The sequence below is a fragment of the Felis catus genome, chromosome D2 (genome assembly GCF_018350175.1).
Source record: "Felis catus isolate Fca126 chromosome D2, F.catus_Fca126_mat1.0, whole genome shotgun sequence".
NCBI lineage: Eukaryota > Metazoa > Chordata > Mammalia > Carnivora > Felidae > Felis > Felis catus.
In genome coordinates, this window is record NC_058378.1 from 66775370 (window position 1) to 66799639 (window position 24270).

Sequence of the window (24270 nt, forward strand, 5' to 3'; positions counted from 1 at the left end):
TCAGATTCTGTCTCCCCCTCTCTCTACCCCTCCCCTGCTCACGCTCTGTATCTCTCTGTCTCTCAATAATAAATAAACGTTAAAAAAAAAATTTAAAGTACTGAGTGAAAAAAAATAATAATAAGAGGTCAACTTAGAATTCTATAGGCAGTAAAAATAGTTTTCAAAGAATGAAGGCAAAATAAAGATTGTTTCAGATGAATGAAACTAAGCAAATTTTTTTGCCGGTAAACCTACACTACACAAAGTGCTAAAAGAATTTCCTCAAACTGGGGTGCCTGGGTTGAGTATCTGACTTCAGTTCAGGTCGTGATCTCCTGGTTTTTGAGTTCAAGCCCCATGTCGGGCTCTGTGCTGACAGCTCAGAGCCTGGAGCCTGCTTCAGATTCTGTGCCTCCCTCTCTCTCTGTCCCTCCCCTGCTCATGCTCTGCCTCTCTCTCTCTCTCTCTCTCTCTCTCTCTCTCTCTCTCTCTCTCTCTCAAATAAATAAATTTTAAAAATTAAAGAATTTCCTCAAACTAAAGAAAAATAATACTAAAGTGACAATCAGAAGGAACATTTAAAATGATAAATACATTTGTTAATATAAGATTGTTTTTCTCTTAACTTCTCTAAAATACGTAAGACTTTAAAGCAAAATTATATTTGCTTATGGGTTTCTTACTCTATGTAGATGTAATATCTTTGACAACTCTAAAATGAAAGATGACAAAGAATGTTAAGTCAAAGTAGAAAATGTTTTACAGCTTATGAGCAATATTAAAATATTAATTCTAAGTAAACTGTTGAAATAAAGGAGATGGCAGCAGTTTTATCTCTAGAGAACCACTAAAAACACAAAAAGTATAGTTAAAAATGCAATATTTAAATTAAAGTGGAATTCTAAAATATATCCATAATTTGTAGGTATAGGGAACTTCAAAGAAAAAATATTATAGATTTGACACTAAAAACACAATCCACAAAAGGAAAAAGTGACAAGCCAGAATTCATCACAATTAAATACTTTTGCAAGGTGAAAGATCCTGTGAAAAGGACGAAAAGATAAGCTACAGGCAGAGAGAAAACATTTGCAAACCAGACTTCCAACAAAAAACTAGTATCTAGCATATATTAAAATCTCTCAAAACTCTATAGTAATAAAACAATACAGTTAGAAAGCAAGCAAAGACATAAGAGACATTTTACCTGAAGAAGATACACAGATGGAAAATAAGCATATGGAAAGATGCTTAATATCATGAACCACGAGGAAAACAAAGACTCAAACCACAATGATATATTACATCCATCAGAATGCCTCAAATAAAAAATAGTAACAGCACCAAATGCTGGTGAGGATGCCAAGAAACTGGATCACTCACACAATGCTGATGGAAATCTAAGATGATACAGCCACTCTGGAAAACAGTTGGGCAATTTCTTACACCACAGAGCATAGCAACTGCAATTCCTAGTTGTTTATCCAGAGAAATGAAGAACTTCTTTTCACAAAAAAAGCCTATATACAAATGTTCATAGAACCTTTGCTTATAAGAGCCAAAATCATCAAACAACCCAGATGTCCTTCAATAGGTGAGTGGTTAAACAATCTAAGATATATTCATACCATGTTGTGAAATACACAACAGCCTAGATCAATTTCCAGAATTTTAGCAAGTGATTAAAGCAATCCCAAAGGATTACTTACTGTCTGATTCCATTTATAGAACATTTTTAAAATAACAATGTTGTGCAAATGGAGAACAGATTAGTAGTTGCCAGGGGAAAAGGAAAGAGTGGGGTGTGAGAGAAGTGAGTGTGAAAAATGCCTTTCCAAAAGTGAGGAAAAATAAAGATGTTCTCAGACAAGCAAACACAGTGGGAATTTATTGCCAGCAGATCTACTCTTTAAGAATTATCTAAAGAAGTTCTTCCAGCAGAGAGATATGGACAGAGCTCCCAATGGCCAAATCTGTAATAATTTATGCAAGAAAATAATGTTACTATGGGATATAATCCAAAGAAGAAAATAAATTTCCATAAGGATATAATGATATAAATAAATTATGGAATAAGTAAGTAAATAGGAAAGAAGTGATATCTCCTCCTTACAGAAGAGTTTTAATTAATAATGTAGAAGGCATAAGGGACATAGAAAATCACTATTAGACCAACACAGTAATAATTACTGTAAGTGAGATCCACAGATGAATGCTAAAATTAGTAAGCAAAAGTTTCAGAAGAAAGGATATTTGCATAGCCTCGAAGTACCTTTCTGTGAAATATTTATTAATTTCAAAGGGAAAAATAGTAATTTTTCAATAAAGAAGTCTGGCAGATACCACCTTAAGCAAATAATCAAGGTTTAGTATCACCAGTGAAGTTATGCAGATGATCTTTTATAAATCTAAAATTATTTCAAAATTACAAGTTTTTTAGAAGAGGAGAAGGTAAGAGCTACCAACAGGTAATTTGCAGAACACATTTACCAAATACATGTAAACATATGGTTAGCACACCTAATAATCAGAGAAATGCAAATTTTAAAATGTATAAGGTACCATTTTAGGTCTACCAGACTAGCAAAAAATTAAAGAAAGTGAAAGCAGCTACAATTGGGAGAATGTTGAAGTGAGGTTCTCCAAAAATGCTCTGTTTCATTGTAAGTAGAAATGGGAAAAGTAAACTTCTACAGATCAACTTTGCTCGATGTAAGTAAAAATCCATATACTCTTTTATACATCAGTACCTCTCCTTGAAATTTATCTGATAGAAATAGAAGCAATAGTTTATGGAATGTAATGGCCACTTATCCAATGATATTCAAAGTACACTCAGTCCAAGTGGCCTACTGAAATCACAAAGTCTAAACAAATAAACAAAAACACAAAAAATTCCTTAGAAATAAATAAAAGGAATTGGATCTATAACAGGAAACTAGGAGAAATTTCTGGAATATTTCTTCACGAAAAAATGACTTCATTCCTTCATTCTTGCATTCATTCATGCCTGCCTGTCTTCTAGCAGGGCCTCATTCACAAGGTGATTATTACGGGTTTTCTGGAATGGAAAGAAGGGTTGATGCAGATGAAAGGGCATGCAGAAGAGAAGAAAGTAAAATAACAAAAGAGTGAATGTTTAAAAAGATATTCCCAAACCCCCGAATAGATCATGCCTGAAATAATCTCATCTATGTCAAACAATACGTATGTGTGGATATGTATTTAAAGAGGATACAAAAATGTGAATAAACAGCTACTGGGATCATCTCAGGATGGAAGGTTTTTAGTGAGTCCTTAGGATCTTTTGTATACCTCTGGGAATAATTCAGATTATTCCAAAGAGCATAAGCTAATTATACAAATAGAAACAATAATAAGGGTGTTTTCACAGTGAGAGGGGGAAATGTACTAGCAGAAGAGAATGATTCTTAGCTACACAGTTATACTTATATTCTTTCAAATCTAGAAACAGGGAACATTTTTCTGATAGGACAATGATACATGAAACTGTGATTTCCAGGGGAAAAATACTAAAACCAGTGTTAGACTCTCCAATTCTTTTTTTTTTTTTTTTTTAATCTATAAGGATGTACTTAGCTTGTAATGTCCCTTGTGCCTCAGAGGGAAAAGTAACTCCCGTTTCTTCTAAACCTTTAGGTGATAAAAGTCATCCAGTTCATGGAGAAATTAGTTACTCAATAAACATGTAAATATAAGAAATAAAACAAGAAATCTTTGATAAATCAGCAGTTCATTCAAAAATACTTTTCTTCATTTTACTCATTAATTCATTATTCATTCACTCAATAAACATATTTTAGCACCAACTATGTACCAAGCACTGAGCTAGTCCCCAACAAAAAAAAAAGAGGGGGAGGGGGGGAATGATAATCTCAGAGTCTTGCGGAAATATCAAAAAAATTTCAGATTACAAAATACTATAACACGGAGGAAAAAGTAATGCATAAAGGAGGTGTAGTTAACTTATCTTCAGTAGAGAGAATGAAGGAAAAAGGAAGACACAGTCCCCAAAGGAGGTAGTGTTTGACCCTGATCTTGAAGTCTCAGTATGAGTTTGCTGGATAAAGAAATGAAAAAGAAGCATTCCAGGCAAAGGGAACAACACATGCAAAGGCACAGAGTTTGGTGAAACATGACACTTTGGGAAAATATGAGTGGTTCAATATGGCAAAAACAAAGATGATAAAAGTGATACAATATGAAGCCAGAAAGCAGACCCAGGTATGCCAGCCTAGGGAGTCTGAACATTATCCTGTGAGAGTCAAAAAACTACTAAAAGATTTTTTTTTTTTGGTGGAGAGGCACAATTACATGTGCGTTTTAGGAAAACCACACTAAAATTGTGCAAGGTGGACTTGAAATTGGCAAGGCCAGAGAAAGGGAGACCAGCTAGCAAGGTACTACATTAATTCTGACAAGAAAAATAAAGGGGGGGTAGATTAAACAGTGGATGGAGAACAAAGTTGTCTGACAAGAAGAAAGAGGGTTATGAGAATCTAAAATTGATAAGATTTCATGAGCAATTAGCTGGAGGAGTTAAAAAGAGAGTGAGAATGGAAAGAAAGTCTCTCCCAGAGATGACCAAAGAGAAAGAGATGACCAATATGGAAGAAGAAGTTTTGAGAAAGGAGTTCAGTGGGACGTGATGAGGCAGAGGAACGTGCCACACCTCCACCTGAACATGCAGGAGCCGTTAGAAATACTAGTTTCTAAGCAGAATCTGCCTGTAGAATCCAAGTCAGCCTTCGCTTCCTAGAAAGCACTAACATATAATTCAAATCAAGGAGAAACATGAGGAGACTGTCCGGTAAAGGGAAATGAGGAAGAGTCATGAAAAGACAATTTTGGAGGAAAACGAAGGGGACAGAGAAGAGGGAAAGTCGAGGTACATGAGTGACAAATGAAGCAATTAGACTTTTCACTAGCCTCTCTCTCAACCATCAGGTCATTAAGTGTTCACAGTGCTCTGTTCTTTGGAGGCAGAATGAGTTATTTTTCTTCTTTAATTGGAATCTGATTTTCTTTCAAATTCTGTATTCCAAACTAATGCCATTTTTCAGGAGGGTGTAATAAATCTGGGATGACTGTTTTCATGCTACAGGAGTCACTTTAAAAATACAAATCCCTCTCCTGCTCCTCTCTCTCCACCATACCTAAGACACCTAGTCCCAGGGCAGAGCCTAGCTTTTAAGTCCTTACAGTTGCTCATAAAGGCTTCCTGAGCAAACCATGGTGCTATAGACTGAATGATAATTTCCTCCCAAAATTCACATGTTGAAGCCCTGACCTAGATTGTGATCATATTCGGAGATGGAGTCTTTGGGAATTAATTAGATGAGGTCATAAAGGTAGGGTCTCACGATAGGATTGGTGTCCTTATAAGAAGAGAAACAAGGGGCACATGGGTGGCTCAGTCGCTTGAGTGCCCGACTTCAGCTCAGGTCATGATCTCACAGTTCGTGAGTTCAAGCCCCACGTCGGGCTCTGTGCTGACAGCTCAGAGCCTGGAGCCTGCTTCGGATTCTGCGTCTCCCTCTCTTTCTGCTCCTTCCCCGCTCATGCTCTGTCTCTGTCTCTCAAAAATGAATAAACATTAAAAAAAAATTTTAAAGAAGAGAAACAAGAGCTAACTCTCCTCAAATGTGCACAAAACAAAGTCATATGAGCACACAGTGACATGGCAGCCACCTACAAGCCAAGAGAACACGCCCCAGAAGGAACCTTACCTTGTTGGCACTTTGATCTTGGAGTTCCCAGCCTCCAGAACTATGAGAAATAAATTTCTATTGTTTAAGCTGTCAGCCTATGGTACTTTGTTAAGCAGCCCAAACAGATCAAGACTAGAGGGCACCACAGATGCCAAGAATACCATACAGAGGATCTGTGTCCCAATCTGACACATGTCCAACATCAACATCACAGCCAATATGAAAATTCAGTTGCCTCAATCATCTGTCTTATCCTAGTCTCCTGCCTGCATTGAACCTTTTCTGTCTTCCTGGCAGGGAGATTAGGAAACATGCCAGTACATAAAGATCTTGTCAGGAAACCAATATATAGTCATGGGAGACCAACCTTCCAAAGGGAATAAGGGAACAACACTCGTTACACAAACTTTGTGGGAACAGAGAAAAAGGGGGCCAGATTCTCAGTCCTTAGCCATCTCTGGGCACTGTCAACCACCTTCTAGATTTCCCAAAAAGCCTATACAGCATCCATAGCACTTAGGTAGGCATATGATAAAATTTCAACCTTCAGGTAGAAGATTTCTTCAAATTAGACAAGTCCTACCTGTTAGATCCACATGTGTCTTGTTGATTTGTGGTGTGTCCGTGGTGTTGTGGGGAATGCTGTCCTGCCAATGAGATAACCCAAAAGGTATAATGGGTATGAAGATACAGTCTATGGGACCATGAAACTTATTCTTAATACTTAAGTTTATTCCATAAAGAATTGTCTTCTATGTAACACACACTCTCGAGAGGTGGGCTACAGTTTGATTTTTGCTTTCTTCCAGGCATTGAAAGGAAAAGGTTTGTTGGGTAAGATAAGTCACCATGGTATGGACCATGTTTTATTTTCACATTTTATTTAAACACAAACAGCTGCATTATGGATACCAGTCAAATTATTGGCATGGAGGCATGAGGGAAGGTAGGTGTGGGAGCACACAGCAATAAATTGCTCATAATTAAATGAAAATAAGATGTTTGCAGTATTGAGTGTGAACAATCATATGTGCCAATCAAGAATCCAAGCATCAATGTCAGTTATAACCATAGACTCTAAAAAAAACTCTGACCACAGAAAAGTTTAGTCACATGACAACAATGTCAAAAGGACCCACCTGCATATGCACACACCCTCAACAGTATCATCCTCAAACACAAAGACTAGTGACAAATACATTAAAAATAAGTCACAGGATTTAGAAGGAATCCCATGACTCTCTCAAGTCTGGAGTAAACTATGACCTGAAGTTTTAACCACAGTATAATCTGTCAATGCCAACCATCTGATATGTGACATGTTCTACCATTAATTAAATCATTAGTGTACAACATTAAATCTAAAATGTTGATTTCCCCCATTTGTCCTTTAGTTTCACACATTTTATCATTTCATAGCAGTCTACTTAGGTTATGTTTCTATAATTAAACCAAAACAAAGATAAACTAATTACCTTTTATAAGTCAAAGCAGAATCTAATTCACTAATAAATTGCTATCTTCCTCAATTCATTAATTTACTGAATGCTGTTCCCTCTTAGAGACACAGTTTCATCTTGAGCTACATTTTGCAACCACCAGACTAACACTAAATAGGATAATGTACTATTGAATCAAACTTTTCTAAAAGTAATCAAATTGTCCAGCAACTAGAATATATTTTTTAAAAGTACATTTGATGGAGAAGCTTGAATCTATTCTGTACCCTTGTTAAGTAGCATTTTTGCACTTCAGGCAATGTACACATCCAAATGCAGCAGGAGCCTCTCTTTGTTTATTTTCAAAAGCAAAGTGTCCTCTCACAGTGGTGGTTGGATCTCCTTTGAAGTGTAGTGAGTACATTCACCATCTATTATACATTTACTGTCACCTCCACTCTTTCAGGAGATGTATTTCTTTTTAGGGACAAGAGAAAAGTAAATCTTAGTTGAGTCAAAATCCTTTGAAAGAGAGAGGAGACTCTTGCAAAATAAAAGTCTTCCAGGCTACTTTTAAGACTTTAATTTCTCTTGGCAACTGCTTTATTTTTACGGCAAGTTTCCAGGTTAGAAAGAAATATGTCCAGCTAAAATATAAATCCCAGCACAGACCACAAACAACTTACCTAAAATCCAAGTCTGTAGGCACTGGAGCAAAATTTAATGAAATACACTGTCAGCAATCTAAGCTAAATGAAAGAAAATTATTCATTAAACAGCCTGCCAACTTGCAGGTCTTGGTAGCCAAAGTGAATAATGGAAATAAATATCAATGGTGATATAAGAAAAAGCAAAGATTCCTGGAAGAAAGGCCTGCAGAAAGGTGACAGGGTAGCAACAGTGGGAAAATAATAGTAGTTAGCCTTAACATATGCTTAATAAATGCTAGGCTCTTGCTAAATAGTTTGCATTTGTTATTTAATTCTTACAACAAGTATATGAGATGTTCTCCAATATTATTTCCTTTTGACACATGAGTAAACTAGGACTTAGAGGTTAAGTAGCTTGATTTGGTGGCAAATAAATCATAGAGTTCAAATTCAAATACAATCAGTGTGACTGCTAACTATAATACATATGAGTTAACTTGATCCTCATCTTGAAACTATAGTCATTCGAAGAATTTGGGCGTGGTCAAAGAGAGAGAAAGGGGTGGGAGTGGGAAGGAAAGACCTGGATAACTATTTAAACAGTGAGAGAAGTGCTTCCTCTATGCTACAGTGGCCAAATGTCCTAGAAGCAAGAGACAGGAACTGGCAGTGCCTGTGATTGGTCTTTTTTTTAATAATTTCCAACGTTGTCTGTTAATTATATGTTTTCCTTTACATCCTTGAAACTATATGCTTTATTTATTTACTTATTTATTTAGCATGATGCACACAGTGGTGGCAGGGGCAGAGAAAGAGGAGAGAATCCCAAGCAGGCTCCTGCCATCAGCATGGAGCCCAAACTGGGGCTCAATATCATGGCTCTTGAGATCATGACCTGACCTGAAATCAAGAGCCAGATGTTAACCAACTGAGCCACCCAGGCACAGCCCCCCATTTGCTGTATTTATAATAGATACTTTAAGTTCCTTGTCTACTGATTCTATATCATTTCTGGGTATATTTTTGTTAACTTAGATTTCTTGATTTTAAATCGTATTTTCCCATTTCTTTGCTAAAGTGCTAATGTTTTCTTGGAGGGCAGACACTGTGAATTTTACATTATTGAGTACTGGATTTTTTTTTTATTCCTTTAAAATATGTTGGACTTTGTTCTAGCATTCAGCTAAGTTACTTGAGAATGATTTTGACAGTTTTACGGCTTGCTTTTAAGCTCTGTATTGCAGATCCAAACTTTTAACCACCATGCTATATAATGCCTCTTACATTAAATGATTTAGAAAAATAACTCTGGCTTATAGAATTCGGGGAAGTAAAAGGAACATTAGGAAGAGAGTCCAAAAGCTTATGTAATACCCACAATAAGACACAGTGACATGGGGCGCCTGGGTGGCACAGTCGGTTAAGCGTCCGACTTCAGCCAGGTCATGATCTCGCGGTCTGTGAGTTCGAGCCCTGCGTCAGGCTCTGGGCTGATGGCTCAGACCCTGGAGCCTGTTTCCGATTCTGTGTCTCCCTCTCTCTCTGCCCCTCCCCCGTTCATGCTCTGTCTCTCTCTGTCTCAAAAATAAAAAAACGTTGAAAAAAATTTAAAAAAAAAAGAGACAGTGACAATTTAGAATGGAGGTAGGGATACAGAGACACTGTATAAACACTGAAGGCAGGAGAGGGGACTCAGTGATTTCATAAATTACAAGTCACCTACTTCCCTTTGAGATTCTTTTCCTTGCCTTTAAATTTGTAAAGTCAAACTTCAGAAAAATCTGAAGCAAGAGAATTTCAGTGCTCAACATAAGCCCACTTGTTCCACCTCACCTTTCTATGAGACTTGCCAACCAGGTTGCTTGCTCCAGTAGATAAAATGTGCTCTTCCTTTCTTGCATCAAGAATTTGTCTTCATGGAGAAGTTTATAGGGAAAATTAGCTATACTACAAATTTTCTCCATGGTGACCTGTATGACCTCTTCCTGAGCCTCAAAGAAAAATATATCCTTGTTTTAGTAGGATTTTCTGGCTATGTCTAGTGCCTACAAAGACTCTAGCTGACCTTGGGGAAGGGCAAGCATCACCTATTTGAAGAGCAGTCCATGAAGCATGATCTGATAAGCTGAGGCATAACTTTCTTTGTACATTCTGTTTGCATTAGGGATTATTTTTCTTCTACTACATAATGTGTAGATACCAAATTGCAGTAGCACTGGGGATAGTATTTGACGTCCAAATTTAGTGTAACTATAAAAAGTATTTATGATTGATTCACCAACTTTTCTTGCTGCTCAAATCACAAGGCAGAAGGTAAGCCAGCCACTGGCCCTTTTGCCCTATATTGTTTTCTCCTTATAAACAAAGTTCACCCCTGTCCATTGACCCTCGTGTTTAAGACCATCATGAACAGAAGTGACCAAAAAACATTTCCTGAGGATCAAAATCTTGATTTAAAAGTGGGTTATCTCGGGGCACCTGGGTGGCGCAGTCGGTTAAGCGTCCGACTTCAGCCAGGTCACGATCTCGCGGTCCGTGAGTTCGAGCCCCGCGTCTGGCTCTGGGCTGATGGCTCAGAGCCTGGAGCCTGTTTCCAATTCTGTGTCTCCCTCTCTCTCTGCCCCTCCCCCGTTCATGCTCTGTCTCTCTCTGTCCCAAAAATAAAAAAATAAAAAAATAAAAAAGTAGGTTATCTCAAAAAAACAAACAAAAAAGTAAGTTATCTCAATAACTACATGTTATACCTGGGTCTCTGAAGGGGTCCCACATATGCCTTACAGTTTACTGGATATGAAGTCATAGCTGAAGGGGCAATAGGGCCTGAAATCTAGCTCTACTCCTCTCCACAGTCCCTGAATCCATGGGGTTAAGTTAGCCTGGAGTGAGAGCCTTTTCCTAATTTGCAAAATGTCATCATGAGGCTCAGGATCTAATTTCTCACCAAATTTTAAATTTGTTAAAGTCAAAGAAAGACTTTTTTGATTGAAAGACAAAAAATAAAATACTTTGAATTCCTTAAACATAAAGGGAACTTACTGAAGAATGAAGGGATATCTCATGAAAACTAAGGGCAGGGTAATGGTTGGATTTCAGGAAATCATATCCAGCAAGATGCTCCTTATTGTCTTTCTTAGGCTTGTTTCTGCGTATCAGCATGGTTCTTTTCTCTCACTGCAGAGCACCTTGCTCCACATGACCAATAATGATTGCCAAGAGCTCCCCAGGTTTATATCTTACAGCATCAGTACCAGAGGTAGACTGGCTTAGTGTTGTATTTCCAAGACCAAATTCCTTGGCAAGAGACTTTTGGTCCAGCCAGGACCAGATAGCCATGGTGCCTATCCTTTAAGCAATCAAACATAACCAAAATGGTAGGATCTTTATTTTTTTTTTCTAATTTTTATTTATTTATTTTTGAGAGAGAGAGAGAGAGAGAGAGAGAGAGAGAGAGAGAGAGAGAGAGAGAGAGAACAAGTTGGGGAGGGGCACAGAGGATCTGAAGCAGGCTCCATGTGGACAGCAGACAGCCAATGTGGGGCTCAAACCCACAAACTATGACCTGAGCCCAAGACAGCTGCTTAACCGACTGAACCACCCAGATGCCCCAAAAATGGCAGGATCTTATAGGAAAAAAATAACTACTTAGAAGGCATATATATGAAATGACCAGCTGTAGGTATATAGCGAGAAAGCCTTCCAGAAAAAAGGAATATCTTTTACCCCCAAAAAAGTAAACTGACAGATACAACAATAAGTGTCTATTAAAATTATATATAAAGGAAGGTCTCACATCACTTATGTTGAATTGAATATATCTCTTGAAAAAGCAAAGTCCCCCCCAAAAAGTGTCATCCTATAACCCCTCAAACAAAAAGATCAACAATTTTGTTCCTATAGGCCCATATCTCAAACCCAATTGAACAACACTCTTTCTACATTTAACTTTGCTTAATCCCTACTCACTCCATAAGACTTACTCCAAGAAGCCTTCCCCAAGGATCATATACCTCAGTGATCTATTTCTAGCCTCTACTGATATATTGATTCATGTCATATCCCTTAATCAGATCCTGCTCTTTTAAAAAAAAAAATGTTTATTTATTTATTTATTTTGAGAGAGAGTGAAATAGAGAGAGAGTGCAAGTCAAGGAGGGACAGAGAGAGGGAGGGAAAGAGAAAATCCCAAGCAAGCCCCAGGCACTCAGCACAGAGCCCAACTCAGGACTTGATCTCACAACCATGAGATCATGACCTGAGCCGAAATCTGGAGTGAGACACCTAACCGACTGAGGCAGCCAGGCACCCCCAGATCCTGCTCTTATATGTTAATTATTACATGCATATAGGTCATCTTCTTCTGGGTTTTAAGCCCCTTAAATACTTTGATAACATTAATGTAATGGTTCACAAAGCTAATAATCAAAGATGACCTTTATTCTATCTCATGCAACTTGCAATACAATGTTAGGTGTAGCCTTAGTATAATCATGTTTGGATTCAGACCTTGGGAAAACAGAATTTAGCATTAGTTACACAAAGTATACCAATAGCACCACAGCAAGCATATCAGATGAGTGACAGGGTTACTGATTTTTGCCTGGGATATGCACTGAATAATATGCTAAGAAAAAAAATCACGAGCCACCAAAGAATATGCAAAGTAAAGATCTCAGGCATTTGTAAAATATGTGACAGCATCTGGTGCCCCATAAAAGAGTTGCGCTGATACTGAACCAGGAGTGGGGACACACTTACTGCCCCCCCTTTGTTGGTTTTTTTTTTCTGTTTTCAGAAATCTCAAAAAAGGAAGTTCCGAAGATTTACAGAAAGGAACATTCTTTCTACAAAGCAATGGAAGCTTATAATTCAACCCAGATTTCAAAGTCTGAGACTCGTTAACTAAGGTATAGAAAGCAATAAGCAGGGGTCATGAATTTGCATTTGCTGAATGGCCATCATTTTGACTCTCTGAAAAGTGAAAATTATGTGGCATATTTAAAAGGAACAAAAACTAAAATCTGATTAACTAAATGGTAAAGGGGAATATTCCAAGGAGAGCACCATGATTAGTGAAATCATTATGAAAATTTTATTTTAGCTTATTTATCGTTAGGTGTAAACAATGCTCCCAGACTGGCTGAAACAGGCTTTTCTAAAAACAAGAACAAAAAAACAAAACAAAACAAAAAAATTACTCCTTTCATATTTGCCTAAATTATTGTATCTTGAATATAATTCCCTGGAGTATCTCAAATTTGTGCAGTACTTTGAAATTTAGCTGAACATTATCGTGTAACTTTTATATGAACTTTCACCCCTTTCACAAGTTAATGAGAATTAATAAGCTTTCCTGACTTGCCAAAGGTAGATGAGGTAAGTAATCTGAACAAATTCTACGTCAAACAACACTACATAAATATAATTTCACTTTTGTTTTGTTTTTCTTAAAAGACATGTATGCCCATACAGCAAATATAACAAAGGAGACAAGGGAAAAAAAGAAAGAAAAACACTTTTCAGTCTTGAATTACCTAAACTCTTTTATTTTATTGAATTCCAGTATAGTTAACATACAGTGTAAATTAGATTAAGGTGTAGAATATTGTGATTCAAGAATTCTATGCATTACAGAGTACACATCATATTAAGGGCACTCTTAATCTCCTTCACCTATTTTACGTACCCCCCATCCACCTCCCCTCTGGTAACTATAGTTTGTTCTCTACAGTTAAGAGACTGTTTCCTGATTTCTTTTTTCTTTGCTTGTCCTGTTTCTTGAACTCCACATTAAGTGAAATCATATGGTATTTGTCTCCGATTAAATTATTTCACTTAGCATTATACTCTCTAGATCCATCCATATCATTGCAAATGGCAAGATTTCATTCTTTTTAATGGCTCAATACTATTCCATTGTGTATATATATACCACATCTTCTTCATCCATTCTACTATCAACGGACACTTGGGCTGCTTCTACAATATGGCTATTGTAAATAATGCTGCTATAAACATAGGGGTACACGTATCCCTTTGAATTAGTGTTTTCATATTCTTTGGGTAAATAACCAGCAGTGTGATTACTGGATCATGGGGTAATTCTATTTCTAATTTTTTGAGCAAGCCTCCATACTATCTTCAATAGTGGCTCCACTGGTTTGTATTCCAACAGTGCACAACAGTTCATTTTTCTCCACATCTTCATCAACATTTCTTGTTTCTTGAGATTTTCATTTTAGCCATTCTGGCAGGTATGAGATGGTATCTTCTTGTGGTTTTGATTTGCATTTCCCTGTGTTGAGCATCTTTTCATGTGTCTGTTAGCCATCTGTATGTTTTCTTCAGAGAAATGTCTGTTCATGACTTCTGCCAATTTTTAATTAGATTTGTTTTTTGGTATTAAGTTGCACAAATTACTTCTACATTTTGAACACTCTTTATCAGATATGTAATTTGCAAACATCTTCTCCCATTCAGTAGGATGTCTTTTAGTTTTGCTGAATATTTCCTTTGCTGTGCAGAAACTTTATTTTGATGTATTCCCACTAGTTTATTTTTGCTTTTGTTTCCTTTGCCTAAGAAAACAAATATTTAAAAATGTTGCTATGCCAATGTCAGAAAAATTACTGCCTATGCTCTCTTCTAATATTTTGACGGCTTCAGATCTCACATTTAGGCCCTTAATCCATTTTAAATACAGTCTGTGTGCATGGTTTAAGAAAGTGGTCCAGTTTAATTCTTTTGCACAAAATTGTCCAGTTCTCCCAACACCATTTGTTAAAGAGATTGTCTTTTTCCCATTACATGTTCTTGCTTCCTTTGTTGATGATTAATTTACCATATAATTGTGGGTTTATTTCTGGGACCTCTTTCCTGTTCTATTCATCTATGGGTCTACTTTTGTGTCAGTACCACACTGTTTTGATTACTACAACTTTGTAGTACATCTTAAAATCTAGAATTATGATACTTCCAGGTTTGTTCTCCTTTATCAAGATTGCTTTGACTATTCAGGGTCTTTTGTGGTTCCATACAAATTTTAGGATTATTTGTTCTAGTTCTGTGAAAAACGCTGTTGTTATTTTGACAGAAGTTGTATTAAATCTGTAGATTGCTTTGAGTAGCATGGGTATTTTAACAATATTTATTCTTCCAATCCATGAGCATAAACTACCTTTGTATTTGTGTCATCGTTAATGTCTTTCATCAGTTTTATAGTTTTCAGAGTATAGATTTTTCAGCTCCTTGGTTAAGTTTATTCCTAGGTATTTTATTATTCTTGGTATAATTGTAAATGGGACTGTTTTCTTAATTTCTCTTTCTGCTGCTTCATTATTAGTGTTTAGAAATGGAACACATTTCTTTACATTGATTTTGTATCCTGGGACCTTACTGAATTTATTTATTATTTCTAGTAGGTTTTTGGTGGAATCCTTAGTGTTTTCTATATATGGTAATCATGTCATCTGCAAATAATGAAAATTTTACTTCTTCCTTACTAATTTGGATTCCTTTTATTTCTTTTTGTTTTCTGATTGCTGTGGCTATGACCTCCAGTACTACATTGAATAAAAGTGGTAAATGCAGACATCCTTGTCTTGTTCCTGATCTTAAGGGAAAAGCTCAGTTTGTCGCCACTGAATATGATGTTAGCTGTGGGTTTTTCATATATGGTCTTTGTTATGTTGAGGTATGTTCCCTCTAAACCTACTTAGATGAGGGTTTTTATCATGGATACTGTACTTTTCAAGTGTTTTTCCTACATCTATAGAAATGATCATATGGTTTTTACCCTTTCTCTTGTTGATATGATGCATCATGTTGACTGATTTGCAAATATTGAACCATCCTTGCATCCCCAGAATAAATCCCACTTGATTGTGGTGAATGATTTTTTTTAAATGTATTATTGGGTTCTGTTTACTAATACATTGTTAAAAATTTTTGCATCTATGTTTATCTGAGATATCAGCCTGTAGTTCTAGCTTTTTGTAGTGTCTTTATCTGGTTTTGGTATCAGGCTGATCCTGGCCTCACAGAATGAATTTGGAAGCTTTCCTTCCTCTTCCATTCTTTGGAATAGTTTGAGAAGAATAGACATTATGTCCTTTAAATGTTCGGTAGAATTTTACCTGTGAAACCATCTGGTACTGGATTTTGGTTTGTTAGAATTTTATATTTTTAATTCTTTTTTATTACTGATGCAGTTTCATTGTTGGTAATCAGTCTGTTCAAATTTTCTATTTCTTCCTGATTCAGATTTGGGAGGTTATATGCTTCTAGAAATTTATCCACTTCTTCTAGGTTGTCCAACTTGTTGGCATATAATTTTTCAAAATATTTCCTTATTATAATCCTTTGTATTTCTGTGATGTTGGTTGGTTTTTTTTTTTTCCTCTTTCATTTCTAATTTTGAGCCCTCTCTCTCTCTTTTTATGAATCTGCCTAAAGATTTATCAATTTAGGTGATCTTTTGAAAGAACCACCTCCTGGTTTCATTGATCTATTCTATTGTTTTTGTATTTTCTATATCTTTATTTCTGCTCTAATCTTTATTATTTCCTTCCTTCTACTGGTTGTTTTGTTTGTTCTCCTTTCTCTAGCTCCTTTAGGTGTAAGTTTGGGTTGTTTATTTGAGATTTTTCTTACTTATTGAGATAGTCCCATCTTGTTAACAGTTTTTGCTACATCACAAACATTTTGGACTGTGGTGTTTTCATTTTCATTTGTCTCCATGTGTTTTTTCTTTATTTCCTCTTTTGTTTTCTTCAATGACCTATTCATTATTTAGTAGCATATTGTTTAACCCACATCTTTGTGTTCTTTCCAGATTTTTCTTATAATTTCTAGCTTCATAGCATTATGGTGGGAAAAGATTCATATTATGATTTTGATATTTTTTTAATTTGTTGATATCTGTTTTGTGGCCTAATATGTTATCTATTCTGGAGAATGTTCTGTGTACACTTGAAAAGAATGTGTATTCTGCTGTTTGGGGATGGAATGTTCTGAATATATATTTGATCCAACTTATCCAATGTGTCATTTAAAGCCACTGTTTCTTTGTTGGTTTCCAATTTCAATGATCTATCGTTGATGTAAGTGGCATGCTAAAGTCCCCTACTATTATTGTATTACATTGATTACGTCCTTTATTTATCATTAGATGCTTTATGGTTACAGGTCCTCCCACATTTGGGTACATATTTACAATTGTTCTGTCCTCTTGTGAACTGCTCCATTTATGATTATATAGTATCCGTCTTTGTTTCTTGTTACAGTCTTTGTTTTAAAGTCTACTTTATCCAATATAAGTATTGGTACCCGAGCTTTCTTTTTATTTTCCACTCTTTTCTCAAGGCCAGTGAGTATCTTTATGACAATTACTTTAAATACTCTATCAGACATATTACTTATATCCATTTAATTTAGCTCCCTTGCTCTGATCTTGTCCTGTTTTTGTTTGTTTGTTTGAGACGTATTTCTCTGTCTCATTTTATCTAACTCTTTGTGTCTGCTTCTATGTGTTAGGAAAGTCAGCTACATCTCCTGCTCTTGAAAGTTGGGGCTTATGAAGAAGAGGTCTTGTAGTTTGGTCCCTGTGGTGTTATTGCAGCAGTCTAGGGCTGCTTTGAGCTTGAGTTGTGTCAGGCCAGGTGTTTAGGAGAGATGCAGCAGCAGCAAATGACAGGGGGCTCTTCCTGCGTTGTCCCCTGAGAAGCTTTCATTGATGGGCAGGGCCTGTAGTCAGACCAGGGACTGCAGTCAGACTGGTATTCTTCCCCTCTCCTCAAGACAGGAGTCACTTTGGAGTGGTCCTGGCCACTGTGAGGGCTACTTGCACAGTGGCAGTCTTGTGACACTGCTTTAGATGGGTTCTGCCCAAGGGTGTACTGGAGGGGGCAGGTTCACAGAGAACACGGGGGCAGGGTAGGCAGTGTTAGCAAGGTTTACAGCACAGGTCTGCTGCAGGAGGGGACCTGGAGCTACTTTAGAAAACTCCTGTGGAAAGGGCAAGTCCACAGAAGAGTGTGGGTTCAGGGTGCACAATGCCGACAAGATCTTCCCTGGCCTTGTATAGGAGGGGACTTACAGGCAGCTTAAACAGGCCTGGCCAAAGGGGGAGAGCCACAGAAGAGCGCAAGGGTGGGGTATGCATGCAACATTAATGTTTTCTCAGGTCTGCTGTGGGAGGAGCCAAGTCTGCAGGAGATCAGGAGGGTGCGGTAGGGTATTAGCAAGTTAGGTGAAGAGCACTGACACTGTTCCGTTTCACGGGGTCATCTATGAAGGCAGGCTGCAGGGAGAACAGGGGAGGTGAATGGCACCTGCCAGCTCCTCTGCTCCTACAGAAGTATCCTCAAGACACTTGCCCCTCCAACACACTCCGATATTAGTAAATAAGTCTCCCTCCCATATACCCCAGGCATTTTTCCAACTGCTGCTTCTATGCTGTCTCTTCACAGTGCTGTTTGTCATGCTGTCTCCTCAAGAAAGAGGATTATTTCCTATCAACCTCTGTCTTTCCCACTGATTTTTAAAGTGCCACGTGGTAAGCCCCACAGATTGTAAGAACTGGTGAAATTAGGCCCCTCTGGTTTTCAGAGCCAAATGTTATAGGGATTCATCTTCCTCCTGCAAGTTCCGCATGCCTGGGAGGCTTGGGGTAAAGGTCTGTTTCTCCCCCATCTCCATACCTGCCATGTCCCTCACCCCCACAGACAGTCCAGCAGGCCCAACCATATCTCTGCCCTTCCTACCCTCTTCAATATGTCTTCTTCTCTATATTTAACTGTGGAGATTCTGTTCTGCCAGTCTTCAGATTGTTTTCTGGGTTATTTACACTGATGTGGGTGAGATCTATTTGTATCCATGGAACGAGGTGAGTTTAGGATATTCCTATTCTGCCATCTTCACTGGAAGACTCCTAATAATAAACTCTTTTTTCTTTATTTGAGAGAGAGAGAGAGAGAGAGAGAGAGCGCGCAAGCGCACAAGCAGGCAAGACAGGCAGAAGGAAGGAAGGAGAGAGAATCTTCAGCAGTATCCACACTCAGCGTGGAGCCTGACACAGGGCTCGATCACACGATCCTGGGATCATGACATGAGCCAAAATCAAGAGTCAGATCCTCAACTGACTGAGCCACCCAGGCTCTTAACAGCAATATTTATGAAGGATTTGGGGGAAGTAGGTCAGGAAAAAGGTTAAGTCCATCCCTGTTGGTTTGGGCTGAGCTCAATTGCAGTGTAAAATTTATTATTTCCTTGTTGGGTTTGCTCTTCCATTTTAAAGGAACTATGTGTGTGTACATAAATACAATTTTTTTCACTTAAGTCATATAACGGGTTTTTTTTTTCCCCAAGTCTATCTAGTAAGAACAGATAATTGACAGCAAATTGATTTTTTGAAGTTTCACCCAAAATCTCTCCTTCCTATCTCCTTCAACTGCTCCTGCAGAGGGATATTTTTAGAGGAAATTAGATTCACTGTTTGCATAAACCAATGCATTTAGCTGGTGGCTCTGCAGGTCCAATGAACTCTTCTAACAATATGGGTGAAATGAGGTTAGGTTTATGTTTGTAGCCAATTAGAACTGTTTTGATTGAACACTCCTTGTTGTATCTTATTTAAAGTTAAGAAAACACAGCACTGAAATGTATTTCAGAGGATGGAAGAGGAGGCCTGGGGGAAAAAAGAAAGAAAAATACCTAGGTCGTGATATGAAATGTATGACCTCTCATTTAAGTAAAGCATAAAGAGGGAGCTTATTTGCACAAATTAAAAAAAGACTGTGCATAACAGAGTTTGAAGACATCTATGTTATGACTATCAATATTATTACTGCATTATGAAAAAAACAATATTGATTTCAGACCAAATGGTAAAAGTTGAAGGAACACATTGCTCACCAGCAGTAGACCCCCATCCTAATGTCGGCTCTGACACTAATGAGTCATGACCTCCCTGAACTTACTGTTCCTTATCTGGAAAGCGGAAACAATAGTTATTTAGTTTCTGCCTCTGAAAATACAAAGAAATGTAATATACAATTGCAGCTCTCAAACTATTTACAACACGTTTCGTAAACAAAGTAATTCACATAAAAGATAAAGATAACCATTCACTAGGTACTTTTCTAAAAACAGTTATCATCAGCCTATTGATCTTCACAAAAACCCAAAGAGGTAGGGGTTATTTTTATTATTTCTATTTTGTACACAAGAAAACTGTTGGTTAAGGAACAGAGGCAGGATGTAAACCCAGCCAGCTTCAGAGCATGCACACTTAACTACCATATAATGACAAAAAATGCTGTGCATTTAAGGGAGGGAAAAGTAGGATAATTAGTTGGGATAATTATATGCCAAGGGTAGTTACGAACCGTGGTGACAAAAGAAGGTTCCACATAATACAAGGATGTGTGCCGGATCTTAAAGAATGAGGAGTATTTGGACAGAGGAATACAGGCTGTAGGAGTGAGGAAATTCAGCATGAAGGTGGCAGTAGGAACGGAGGCAGGAGGGAAGAACCTAAATGAACTGCAATGAGAGAGAAGGCTGGACAGGTCAATCGTGGAGAACTTTTTCCAAGCTCTGATCACCTGGCCCTCTTACAGGTTAGTCTCCACAGCTGAGCTTTGCTACTTCCAGAAAGCTGCATCTGAAGGGCCAGCAAAGACTCAGATGGTAACCCCTCTGAAGACCCCCATCAAAGCTCCAGCTGGCCTTTAGGAAGCCTTTGAACTAATTAGGCAAAAGTGCCCTCACAGATGAGCACACGGTTTGGTGAGTGGGGCGTGCTTTCTCATGATGTAGAGAAGGTGGGTCTTGGGTCAGATGCAGCCCCATGATTGACTTGGCTGATTCAGCACAGGCTGAACTCAGTCCCAAACACATTCTCATGAGCAGGAACATGGGCAGGAACACATTCTCATGAGCAGGAAACTGCTCAAAACTGTACATATCAGACCCAGTCCAGTACACAGCCACATTCTCTGGAATCATCCTTTAAATTTGCAAAGGTTTATATAATTTAACATAATTACAAAGACTATACTCAAAGGTGGCAATAATCACTTTTATATGCTCTTTGGGGGGAAGAAAATTATAAATGTTGGAAAAACAGTCACATGATATGTGATATGTCAAAATCCAGTGGTTCTACCTATGGTAATCAATATACATATACAGTTTTTTTTACCTTTGGAAATTATACACCAATATGTTTAGTCCATTATAGTTTACACTGGAATAAATTAGAATAATACGGTAATTTGGGGAACATCATTAGTGGATTATAAAGCAAAGATTCAAATGTTTACATTTTTTAAATGTTTATTTAGTTTTGAGGTGGGGAGAGGCAGAGAGAGAGGGAGACAGAGAATCCCAAGCAGGTTCTGCACAGACAGCAGGGATCAAACTCACAAACCATGAGACAATGACCTGAGCCAAAAATCAAGCAAGAGTCAGAAGCTTAACTGACTGAGCCACCCAGGCATCCTTCAAATATTTACATTTTATGTTTCTCATTTCATAGGGGGAATATTTATATTAGCATTTTTTTTCTTTTTTTAAGTACAAAATTCCACATAAAATTAATTCCACATAGAATTATAAATAGCCAGCTGTGTATCTTAAATGTATTTATTACAATATGATTTAAATGAGTATAAGGGAACTTTGTTGAATGGTAGAGGTGTCCTGAAACTGAATTATGGTGATTGCTATGAAATCATATAGACTTAAAATTCATTGAACTCTACACATACTCTTTGTATAGTATGTAAATTATGCATTAATAAAGCTGTATTTAAAAAAAAACAACTGAAACTAGTGACTTTTAGTAGATGTATTACAGATTATTTTCATTTATTTCTTATACTTTCCAAGACTGCCCCCATTTTTTTTTACAACGGCATGTATACTACCTACATAATGAGAAAATAATTTCAGTGCAATTCTGTTTAATGTGCACGTTTACCTAGCACACATAATGTGCTTAGAATTGTGATGGAATCTGGAGTTGTAAGAAATAAAGGTAACACTTTGCCCCTTTCTTAAGCTTACAATTGAGTTAGGAATATAAAAAATGTAAACAATTACTTATTTATGGCAGGGTGAAATTACCTTTCTATCAAGTTGCAAGTAACAGGTGTGGGTAAGTTGAATAAAAGAAACAATCACTGGCCAAAGGGAAGGGGCAAAGAAAAGAATGGTTGGTAGGAGAGTTTCAGTGAGTGGCCTGGAGAGTTAACACACCTGACCACATCCTTAGTTGGAATGAATGAATTTGTTTGGAAGTATGGTTTCTGCATACTTAACACATATATTTGTATCTGCTAGAATAAAAAACTTTGAGGAGACAGTAGGATTTTATAGACAATGGCAGAAAGGGGGAGAGTTAACAGGAAAGAGAATTTCCCATCCTTCAGGAAAACTAAAACTAGGTCAGCTTGTACTTCATTATTGAAAAAGAAAATAAAAACTAAAACAGAAGAGTCTGTTTCAAAGTGCAGTTGTTTCTTTAACCAGAGCGAATGGGGTAGGGGTAGTAACCTCCACACGTTGCCGGTCAGTTCCAGACCCTCCTTTCTGAAGGCAGTTACCACTCTAGAGAAAAGATAATGGAGCTAAACCAAGCATGCCCAGATGACTCCTGACAAATTTACCAAGCAGACATATTACCTCACCTCTCTTGGGCTAGAGTCAGTGAAGAGGTAGAGAAAAGTCAGAAGCTAATGCAAATGAGCTCTTTCCAGAGAACAGATTGTCAGCAAGTCTTTATCATTACAAGTGACGCACAGACCCATCTATAAAGCATGTTAAAAATATGGATTCCCAATCCAAATACATGGATATTGTACCTCAGCAGATTTTGAGGGCGACTTATGATCTGTATTTAAAACGTGATGCCCCACCTCCCAACCCCGATCTGTAGAACCTATTACAGTAGGTCTGTCGACCACACTATTAAAATACTATATCAACATAGAGGTTTGGATGTGGAGAACTAACGAAATAAGGAATGTAGATGCATAAAACCTTAGTATTATTTGCTGTTACCAGTATTATTACTATCAACCACTAAATTACGATTCTGGTTGCATACTAGTTCCAAGAGTAAGATTACATTTATAGGAGAAATGTTCCTCTTTTGATTTGATTCAAAGAAAAACCAAGGAAGATATTAAATATATGAGGTACTTAAGAACTTCTACTGGTTTCTCAGTGACCTAAATACCATTGCTTTAAATTATTCCCAAAATTGTATTTGTCAAGAGAACTGGCCGATAAGAAAGCTCCCTCCCATCAGGGATGACATTACCTACACCTTATAAAGCCTTACCTATACCTTACCTATAAAGCCTTACAATCCTCGGTCTTATTCCAAGTTTCTTAAACAAATAACATTTTGCCTCTCTCCAGGTTTGTGAGCTGCAGGTAAATAAACTTTGCCCTTCCTTATTCATATTTACCCAGACATTCGGTCTAAAGAGGGTGGAAGGATATGGTTTCCAACAAGGAGCCACAAAGCTTTGACAACTGCCTATATTTCTTTTTGCAGAAGCATCAATGGGAATCTTTCCTTGGCAGTTTTGTACTTAAAATGTCATCATCTGACTGCTTTGATTAATCGTGGTACCATGTTTTGGATGAACCAGTTAGGGAAGGACTTTTGTCTCATTTAAGAGTGACCTTTCATGCTCTGAGGAAGTTAGCTTGCCTCCAATGGAAGGCCTGGACACCATTAGCCAGTTCAGGTATCATATGTTATTTTATTACATTAAAGTGGTAAACTGTTGAGGTGTTCTTTAATTTTATACTTTATGATAAGCTATTGTTTGAAAGGCAGGGGCAGGGCACCTCTTGGCAGAGCGCAGTCAGGCTATGCTGAGTCAGGCTTTCTGAGTTTTTCTGTGGTCAGACTCACCCTTGCTCACCCAGGCTTTCCTGCAATACAATCACAATCGCCTGTGCTCAGCCTGACTCACTGAGGGGGAAGCACCCCCTAGAAATCTTGTCCAGACTTTAATGGCTGCATTTAATCTTAGAGAAACTGAAGCAGAGAAGGATCGTGAGATGCTGCTGGAAAGATGGGCGTCACTTGGCCGTGCTGCACAAAGACTTTTTTGTAACAATGTTAGTTCAAAAATTTTACTAATAGGCTTTGTAATTGGCAAATGGAAGCTGCCATTTTTTTTCTCACTATCTAGTGCTGCTTCGGTCAAGGGGACAGGAGGTGTGAATACAGGAATGCTGACATGTCAGCCAAGTCAAGTGTATTTTTTATTCTTATCAAATTTTCTCAAGCAAACTGATTGCCAGAAAAGACCAGGGGCCATATAGTTACATTTCCCTCTTCTAACAGGGCCAATTGCTTCAGAATTTATGTTAGGCATATATGATTTTGCCCATTATCCTTAGTTAAAAGTTTAGGGGTCTAGAGTTCAGAAGAAAAACACTACA